General features: G+C 37.1%; 1 protein-coding gene across 6 annotated transcripts in view; it reads left to right on the forward strand.

Annotated features, from left to right (window-relative positions):
- The first annotated feature begins 420 nt into the window (after positions 1 to 420).
- FILIP1 (filamin A interacting protein 1) overlaps positions 421 to 7,303 on the forward strand; it is a 116,095-nt gene continuing 109,212 nt past the window's right edge. For 4 of the 6 annotated variants that reach the window (XM_009333140.1, XM_009333137.1, XM_009333145.1 and 1 more), the window contains exon 1: positions 422 to 846. The gene's annotated coding sequence lies outside the window, so the exon portion shown is untranslated. Of the gene's footprint in view, positions 847 to 7,303 lie in introns of all 6 variants that reach the window. The other 2 variants (XM_009333144.1, XM_009333142.1) reach the window with 1 other exon arrangement.

Consider the following 7,303-nt stretch of genomic DNA (forward strand, 5'->3'; position numbering starts at 1 on the left):
TAAGCCTTTCATTAATTTCTTCGTGTCATCTTAATATATTTAAACTCTAAAAAATTATGCTGCAAAAAGTTCTCTCCACGTGTAATTTTTCCTCAAGTGAAGTGCATACCTTTCAAATTATAAACTTCCTACTTGTCCTAGGAAAATCCTCACTGTATAAATAATTGAACTCATCTGCTGTGAGCACAAGTATTCTTTCTCTAACGGTCCAAAATATATGCCTAAATACACATCTTGTACTTAGTGCTTTAAATAGTAATTACTCCCGTGAAGTCACTGGAAGCCCTTAAAAGGATTTGACAGTTTCCTCACAATCTTTCAGTGAATGTAGTAGCTGGGCTGTGCAGTGCTACATCCACTGATAATTCAGCAGCTGAGGAACTCAGCAAAGCCTGCTCCAAACTTCTCAGCTGTTGACAGGCTTGACTTGCTGAGAACACTGGTTAAATATAGCACAAGCGAGCTGAGCTCAACAAAGTCATTGCTGTAACACTGTGTGAAGAGACCAGAAGAGGGGAAATACAATCTGAGAACTAAACTGCCAAAGCCCAACACCACCTAGCAACAGTTGAAAAAACTTTTAAACAAAAGTCTGGGTGAGACACAGACAGAGTATACCTCCTACTTCTCCTGCCTGGGATTTCTGCGAGAAGCAGCTCCAGTCTTCTGTTCTCTACCCCATTTCCTTCATTGCTTCAGCTGCTGGTAGACCTCGAAAAGTGGGAAAAGTTTCTCTCTTCGTGTTCTCCTGGGCTGGATCAGTCCACTACTGTGGTAGTACTGTGGGACAAGCTACTGCGATCTTGTGGTGTGAAGGATATATTCCTAGGTTCGTGTTGCTGACAGGTAAGACTGAGCTAACCACTCCAATGCATTCTTTTAAAAAGAAGTGATTTTCTTTTCTAGTGACTGTTGTCTCTTTCCTTCTATGAACAATCATCTTCTGCATGATTTGGAAACATCAGTAGATGAAAGCTGGGATAAAAGTTTTAGAGGGTGTTTTTTTACACTTTCATGACAGAAAAACATTGCTTAAATAACTTTTGCAGTTCTTAGAACGAGCATAATCAAGTAGCTAGTAGTAATATGAAAAAACGTGTGTAGATTTTGACATGTATCTTGCTTATATCTGCTTACATGATGACAGAAGACAAACCAACATTTAAGAATAGAATACATATCATCCCTTACCAGTGATAGTCTAGCAGCTATTAAAAACAGTGACAGCCTGTGTGATAAGTGAGAGGAAATAGCCATTCAGTAACTGAATTTACTGAATACTTTGTGACCCAGCGCATTTGTACTTTTTGTTTCCTTACTAACATTTAGCAGACTTGGTGCCTTTCGTACTGTCCTTGTGACAACAGCTCTTGGTTCTTCCTCTTGTACTTATTTACATAGAACGAATATTAATCTCCGCTCGATTGATTAGCTGTATAATGCAACCGTCCTAAAGACTGACCTTATGTTTATTGTACCCGAGTGTGCTTGAGCTGGGTCATCGTTGTTAAAGTGTTTGTTTCTTTTAGCAAAATAAATGAGAAACCAGTTCTCAGATGTTTCACCCTGACAGCAGAATGGAAGCCTGTTTATCTGTTGGAAATGCATATCCTATGGTCCCATAATGGCCATGTAATTTAAGGGAGGAATTGCTTAGTATGATTTGCTTTGTCTAAACTGACAAAAGCTGTTTGGTCAATTGAAGAATGGACACACACCCCCTCCCCCCCAATCTTTTAAAGCCATTTTCTCCAAACAAAAGAAATCTAGTATGCATGAATTTTAAAAAGACATACTGATTATTAATTCATATGCAATATTAATTCAGTTATGAAGGCAAAGGTTTAAAGAATACAGTTAACCTGTGCAAAAACCCTGTTCACAGATTTATGTAGAATTGTCTCAGATGAAAAATACTAGTCCTAAAGAAGGAATGGACTGACTGAGTCTATGCTGACTGTCTGTGGTGTTTGACACAGTCTGTGGACTCTGGGACTGCCTCAGGAAGATGAGAAGGTCTTGCTTTAGCTAAATAATTCTAGTTTCATCCCTGCATACTATATAAATGACATCAATACCACATCTTAGCAGTGACATGCTTACAGATTGGATGAAATTAAAATCTCTGAAGCAACTTTGACTTGGCGGCTGAGAATGTAACTGCCTGTGAAACAATAAGATAAATGAAGTATTAGGATGGAGGAAAATTCTTAAAAGCAAAAATAATACAGTTTACATTTTATTTCATAGCAAGGGGCACACTACTTAAGCACTAAATAGGAATGCTTTTTGGTGGCCATGATTTAATGTGATAATCATTACTGTGGAATTACTACAGCACTAAGGTATCCCAGATCTAAATCTCAAAAGGAAACTTTGGTATTACTTTTTAATATAGACATACCCTGAGAAAGTTATTTTTTTGTAAGAAAGCTGTACAGTGAGAACTAAAACTGAGACAATATGATTTGTACAGTAATTTGACATTAGAGTGAAAATTACTGTTTCTTATTTTGACCGAGTTGGCAAATAATAAACTGTGGAGAAATGGCAAATTTGACCTTCTGAATATATAGGGATGACAAAATCTGGGAAAATGCTATGCTAATTATTGACTGCTTTTTGGTTTTAGTTGATGCTCAGCATAATATATGGTTTTACAGTTTTACTTTTCTTGCACTATTTACTCTTAGCAAAGTTTTTAAAGGCAAAAGGCAAATTTATTAGCCTGATAACTATCAAATGCAGTGACTTTTGAACAGTCTGATAGCAACTTCCAACTCTAACACATGGAGTTGTGGTTTTGCATGCATCTGTCTTCCTTTCCACTTCAAAATGGAGGAGGCGGCTAAAATTACTCTTCTCAACAGGTGTCCACGAAGAGGGTCTGGGATTTTCCAATCAAATCTGTGGAATATGTAATGTGGCTATTCAACAGATGGTTTCATATTTGAAGAATAGCCAATTCTACTAATCACTACAGTGAAACCAAGCTCAATTTTATATCAAATCAAAAAGTAATTTAGGTTTTGGCAATACACTCCATTGTAGAGATTTTCTTGGAAGACAAGTAGACATAGCATACCCATTTATTTTCCCCATAATATATTATTTTGATTTTGTTTATATTCCCATAACTGTGGAATGAATGGTGCCTTTCATGGTGCTAAAGACTGTGTATTCCTCCCAATCTGAATCCACTTTCAGACTCTGCCTGTGGCTCCCTCTTTCACCTTCATTACAGCAATATTGTGATTTATGGCCTCTTTTAGCCAATCTAGCCACAGCTAAAGTCATCATCTTAACTGAGTGTTTTGTCATCACCTCAGTCTTTCAATCTCTTTATAGAATGTCTGGTTCTTTTTAACACCAAATTCAAAGACTTGAAATTCATCTTCAAAGCTCAGCACTGTTCTGTCCCTGCCTACATCTGCCTTGATTTTCCCATACTGCTCCCGCTCATATCTGGTAGACTATTAACCTTTGGCTCTGGTGTAAACTGGTCCGTCCTCTAGGCTACTGGCTTTAGTAAGCTTGAAATTAACCTAATGACCTATGATTTTTCTACAGTGCCTCTTGCTGTAGCACCTGACACTAATGTCATGGAAAGACTAAACTTGTCTACTAACAGAGCTATGTCGACCAAGGTAGGACTCCTGAAGATATCGTTGTGTTTCCTGGAAGCAGCTGGTGGAGTAACCATAAGTATATTGGGAAATACCTACTTTTACTAGTATGCCCTGTTACGTTCCTCTGGTTCACAATTTCGCCAGTGTAGCCATTTCCATACTAAAAGCTTTGTACCGATACAGGTGTATCCGAAACCAGGACACACAGATTCCACACATGCTTAATTTAAGGCTTTTGGTAATCTCATCTAACTCAGTTGATGTGCCCCCAGGCATAAATTAAGAATGTGCCTCAGAGCTGTGCTGAGTCAGACGCCAGGTTTATGCCACTGAATTCAGAGTGAGATTTCCTCTGAGTTTAATAAGATCAGGTCTTAGTGTTCAATAATTAACAGATAAATTTCCAGTCCCCTCAAGAGCATTTAACAAAATGGATCATCTGTATTCCTGTCCAAATATTTTTTTTCCTAAGAGACATTTTACTTTTTCTCTAATTTCCTGTTCCTTCCCTTCCTTTCTCAAGGTCTGTTGTTGCAGTTTGCTGTACTATTTTAATATATAAACTGAATTTGGGGGCAGGGATTTTGTCCTTCTACATGTCTAAGATGCCATTGGGAGAAATAGAGCTATAGTATTTGTGAAGAAGCCAGATGAAACAACAAGGCAAGGGAGAAGGGACTCTACTTCATCTCTTCATACTTCCTATTTCACCAAAAATATTTAGTATATAAAACCTAAGATAAGAACTGAAAGCTAGAAAGATAAAATAGTGTATGTGATAAAATAATGATAATCTGTGGTATAGAAAAGTTTAAATATTTCTTTACAAGAAGCACAAACACTTATACTTTTCTGCTTCATCATCTTATTCTGGTACTTTTCATTTTTAGCCTTTTCTCTTTTCATTTCGCTCAGTGTTTTCTACTGAAAGTTGTTTCCTAATTTTATACAGAATACTGGGAATTATTTGGGGAATACAGGCTTTTCTTGATATTGGAGGATATTAGATAACTGAGGAAACAATTATTTCATAAAGAATTAAGATTTCTTAACCTCTCTTTGTCTCATTTAGTAGCTAGTATTTGTACCAAGTTAGTGATACTAGAAAAATAAAACATTTATAACACAGTCCTGTAGTTATTCTTTGAAGTACTGGTGTCCAAAGGACAGGAACAATTGTGCCTATTTCCTGTTCAGGAGAGACAATGGGAGTCTCTAATCATGTTGAATATTGTGTGATACCTAATGTATTTGTGAAAATTTTGCCTTTCTGGATACTTGATTAGATTTTTCCCTTTATTTTGGGTCTTTTCACCTACTCCTCCAAGTTCTGCAGATAATCTGCACTTTCTGTATTACTTTTTAATCTTACCATCATAGCAAAATAAGTACTAATATCAATGCAAATACAAAGTCTTCCTAAATTGGGACAGCTTTTTTGTTTTTTTAATTCAAGATGGCTTTGCCCTGTCATCCTCATTCTGCTTTGGCTGGACAATATCTCTAAATCTTCTCCAAAAGTAAAGAATCTAAATGCTAGCTCTAAAGATGATATGTAAGATTACATAGATTGTGGTGTGCTCCCAAATGGTTTACACACTTTGCAAATACAGAGAAAGAGACAATTCCTACAATCAGAAGCATATATCCTAAAAGCACAATTGCGTTTTCTTTTGAAATCATTCTTTCATAGATACACAGCTGTTAAAATACATGATTTATCCTGGGCTGTTAGCGAATAGTGTTCTGAGGCAATGAAATGGCATTGCTCTATGCCCCCCCCCCCCCCCTTAAAAATAGAAAATTGCTGTATGTGGTATTATAGAACTGAGAAGAAAATGAAGAATTCCAACATCCAGTTCCTTAATTTTGCAGCTCTATGAGAGCTGAAACTTAATCAGAAATGTGTGTATGTGTGTGCACGTGTGCGTGTCTTTTGTAAGAAAAGAAATGCTTTTTGGCATTACAGAATGCATTGCTGAAGGAGCGGGACAAACACATCCGAAGTACAGGGAAATAGGCTGGGGCTTGTACTTTTTCCCTTAAATGGGCAACCCATCTAGTTGCTGTTAGCTGACACAAGCAAAGGGGTGTGTGAATCTAAAAGATTGCTGTACGTTGTCAAAATGAGTTTCATTTCAAAGCTGATAAAATGGCAATTAAAATCTTAATTATCTATGATAGGGCCAGACTCATTCAGATATAAACTGGTGGGGTTTCAGAACAAGAGCAAAAACCTCAATGAATTTGCAATAAACTTTTTCAGTTTGATTTATATACTTTAAGAGCTCTTTAGTACAGTAAGGGTTGCTTTCTTTGCTTTTCCTTTTTGGGGAAATGGTGTCAAAAAGTATAATGTTTTGTGATTTATGCTGTTCAAAAGTTTGTTCCAGTGCATATGTAAAAGTAATATTTCGGAAGCTAAATCCATTTTCTATCTGAAGTCCACAGTATTTAGAGGCTTGTAGGTTTGGGTGGGGGGAGGTATCCAACTAACTAGTGTGTTATGGTTGTGGATAGCAAGAGCTACAGCTTCACTAACAAACTTTAAAAAAAAAAAACAACTGAGAAAAAGTGGATTCTATTGTAATAGCAGAAAAGGATTTTTTTAGAAATTGGCTTTAAGGCTGCTCCTATTAAAAAAAGTAATTGAAAATGAAGGCTCCTGTGTCCTTGGTACAAGAATTTTCATTAGAGTTTATCAGACTGCTTGCATTTTTCAGAAATTATAAAGCAAATGAACGCAACAGAAAGCAGGAGACTGCTAACATTGGTGTAATCGAATTGCTGCCAACTTGCCTTGTTTATCTAAGAGATCTCTGTGAAAATAAGGTCTTTCCCACACATGCATGAGTCATAGGATGTAATGGGGCTAAGCAGACTTGCTTCAGTTTTCTAATATGCACATATCTAAACTAACCTGTTTTAGTGCCTGTTCCTGTAACTAAATGAGATCTAGCTTGACAACAGGAAGGGAGAAGTGGTGGTGAGTTCATGGCACTATTTCAGTGCAATAACCTGAATGCTAAGGAAACGATGCAATTTCCATTTATTGGGAAAACTGCAGTTACTGTGACAACAAATATACACTAAAGAAAAACATATACAATTTATCCTCAAGTTCAAATTTGTGAATGTAGTAGATAGGATATTCATAAAACCTCACACTATCTGGTTATGCGACTCAAAGAACATTGTTACTTTTAAAATATATAATCCAGACTGTTGAAAAAATATCCCTTTAAAAGCCATAAGCAAGGACATAAATGAAAGGGTGGCAAAGCACATGTGGTTAACCATGACTGGTTTGGCGTTGGGCTGACTAAAATATAAAAAAATTGACATATATTTGTCAATGTCTGTCATTCATACTCATCCCCAAAATCTCACTTGTCCCACCATCTGTGGCGTGGTTTAACCTCAGCTGGCAACTAAGCACCACACAGCTGCTCGCTCACTCGGGTGGGATGGGGAGAGAATCAGAAGAGTTAAAGTGAGAAAACTCGTGGATTGAGATAAAGACAGTTTAATAAGTAAAGCAAAAGCCACACAAGCAAGCAAAGCAAAACAAGGAATTCATTCACTCCTTCCCATCGGCAGGCAGGTGTTCAGCCATCTCCAGGAAAGCAGGGCTCCATCACGCGTAACGGTTACTTGGGAAGACAAATGCCATC

Source organism: Pygoscelis adeliae, unplaced genomic scaffold (genome assembly GCF_000699105.1).
Source record: "Pygoscelis adeliae isolate BGI_AS28 unplaced genomic scaffold, ASM69910v1 Scaffold57, whole genome shotgun sequence".
NCBI classification, from domain to species: domain Eukaryota; kingdom Metazoa; phylum Chordata; class Aves; order Sphenisciformes; family Spheniscidae; genus Pygoscelis; species Pygoscelis adeliae.